This window comes from Pinus tabuliformis, chromosome Q (genome assembly GCF_031772625.1).
Source record: "Pinus tabuliformis cultivar Carrire ecotype Pingquan chromosome Q, CPIR1, whole genome shotgun sequence".
Lineage (NCBI taxonomy): Eukaryota > Viridiplantae > Streptophyta > Pinopsida > Pinales > Pinaceae > Pinus > Pinus tabuliformis.
Genome location: NC_142296.1, coordinates 632520150 through 632522872, shown reverse-complemented (window position 1 = coordinate 632522872; position 2723 = coordinate 632520150). Strand labels below are relative to the sequence as shown.

General features: G+C 39.7%; 1 pseudogene; it reads left to right on the top strand.

Annotated features, from left to right (window-relative positions):
- The first annotated feature begins 1280 nt into the window (after positions 1 to 1280).
- LOC149221055 (putative anthocyanidin reductase pseudogene) lies at positions 1281 to 2344 on the top strand (annotated as a pseudogene).
- Positions 2345 to 2723: the final 379 nt, after the last annotated feature.

Below are 2723 nucleotides of genomic sequence, written 5' to 3'. Positions count from 1 at the left end.
TTTGAATCATGGTGGTCAAAACATGAAGGTCAACTTCTAAGTGGCATAAATTTTGCACAAAGATTTCGATTGAGGTAATTCTCATGCTACTAGAAAGGTGTTTGTGTGTGAAAAAGTGGTATGCGATGTGGTGTTCAAGTGACAAAGTTTCACCCCAAAAAATTTCTATTTGATGCTTCCAGAAGGTTTTAGACCATAATTTGCCAAACAAGGTCCCATCGATAAAAATGGTCCTATGAGATGATTCCTTCAAAATTTCCACTCTGAAAGCATCAATATGTATGAAAAATAATGTAATGATCCAATCCAAATAATGTGCGCTCCTATTTTCACTAATTTTTAATAGTAAATTTAAGTGAATACAGTACATTAATGTGCTTGAATATAGTTAAAGTGTTCTAAATCATAAAAAAATAAGAAACAAAATGCTCATACTTATCATCAATGTATTGAAATATAAATCCAAAAATAAAAGAATGCATTGAAATATAAATCCAAAAATAAAAATAAAAAACAAAAAAATTATTTTGTAAAAGTAAGTTTTTAAAACAAAACCCTAATATATATATTGCATTCTTTTGCCAAAATTTAAGTATTAGTAATGATGACATGAGGTGGGCATATCTTGTTAAAGAGGATGAGGATTGGTCACATACAAATTCGCAAAAGAGAAATTTCATGTCTATAAATTTATTCTCTTACATTCTAAAAAAAAATAAACTCACCTTCAAAATCGCAAACTGGTTACTTCCCTTTTATTAGTCCCTGCCATCTGGCATCCGGCAGGGACTATTGTAATCGTTTTGGGCCGACTTAACATTAGTTCGGTGCTTTCCCTGTCGCTTATACCGCCCTTATGCTAAAGTCGTGTGAGGTGTTCTCTGCACCTAACCAAAGTCGATTCGGCGGTTCACCTTTCTCATCTTATTTGGCCTCTTCCCGAGGCGGAAGAGGCCAGAGCATATGGTAAACTGATATTTAACGACTATCATGTGCGCTTGACGGTGTGCGGTTTAGTTTTAATGCTGACATTAATCCCTTAATGTTTAATGTTAAGTGTTCAATTCGTTGTCTGCTAACTTGCTTGTTCTTTCGCTGCTAACGTGCTTGTTCTTTCGCAGGTGTCGGCCGTATGGTCAATGTTTGCATGGCGGGAGGTGTCACTCTGCATGCACAATAGATGCTGATTCCCCGCCCACTTTCCCTTGCTGCATAAGGGAACGCCTGAACCGGATGAGTCGAGCAAAGCAGTCAACCGAGCTCATCGTCTTTTCTGTACTATGCTGCGTTTGGCCCTGCGCCTGGTCTTCCTTCTTTATTGCATTCCGTTGCATGTTAGCTTCTGCTGGGGTTCTGCTGGGGTTTGTTCAACTCGCCATATTCTGTCGCTGCCGAGAGCCACGGAGAGGCTTACGCTTTTCAAAGCTGACATTAATGCACAGGCCAGCTTCGATTCTGCCGTTCATGGCTGTGACTTCGTGGTTCACATGGCCACTCCCACGGATTACACCAAAGATCCAGAGGTAAAGAGGTAAATAATTATTTAGGGTTCCCATTCAACTTTGTGAGTATGGGGTTTTAACTTGTGTTTTTTTTTTCCCTTTTTTGCGCTTCAGACTGGTGTTATCCAAGCCGCGGTGAATGGGAGTCTGGATATTCTGAGCGCTTGCACTTACACCTCGTCCATAACCGCAGCATCTCCCCTGAAAGACAAGGGCGAATATATGGACTTCGTTGATGAATCTTGCTGGACCAATGTTGATCTCATCAGGCGTGAAAAACCCCCTTTCTGGGTAAATGTTCCTTTTCGAAGAGCAATTAGTAGTGGCGTGCTTTTTTTCTTAAATTAGGTTCAGTTAATGGATAGAATAACTCTTTATTCCCATGCTGAGGTCACAAATAATATGAAATACCTGAAATTGTTTATGCTTCTTTCTGTATGTAGGATTAGTGGCAGCATCAATCCAGCTTGATAGAAGGGCGAATGCACCCATTTTCACCTGCCTGGGAAAACAGACAACAAAATCACAGGGGGTTGCTAGCGTCGGTTAAAATCTGTTGAGAAATCCTGGAGAAACAAGGCACTCGTTGTCTCTTTTCAGGTGCTGCATAAATTTCAGATATGAAGAATACATCAATTTTCTTCAGTGCCAAATATTGCTAGTAGCGATTTATTTAACGTATATACCACATATGACAGTAATAACACATGTAAAAGGACTGGAACTCACGCATGCTGGAAAACATCTTTGCTGCTTCGTTGCCAGCATATGAATTCGCTGTCCTTTCGCTAACTGTCGGAGAGGCCGAAGACGATGCTGAATCTCTGGAATAATCATTTTGGATCTGTTACCAAGTAATGGTTGTACAGTTAGACGAAGTATGAATTTTTTTGGCAGACAAGCTCATTCTTTTACAAAACGACTAATAAATAAACTAGCTAACCAAAAGTCTATTAGACTTAGGAGATAGCTTTTATTATCTCAGCGTTCAATATATCTCTTCTTGGAGCTGGTTCGATTTTCCTCTGTGATTAATAAATCCTAAATTTGTGACTCACTGTAATAGTCCAAAATCTATCAGGTTTCCAGGATCGCAAACTTAGGATTGGACGTGGCGGGTCCCTTGCTTCGTTCCAAGTCCTCAAGCTTGAAAGTCACCAGCGAAAGAATTCCATGGATTCTTCCAAGAACAGCAGATCAAGGTTTCAGACACCCCGAGCG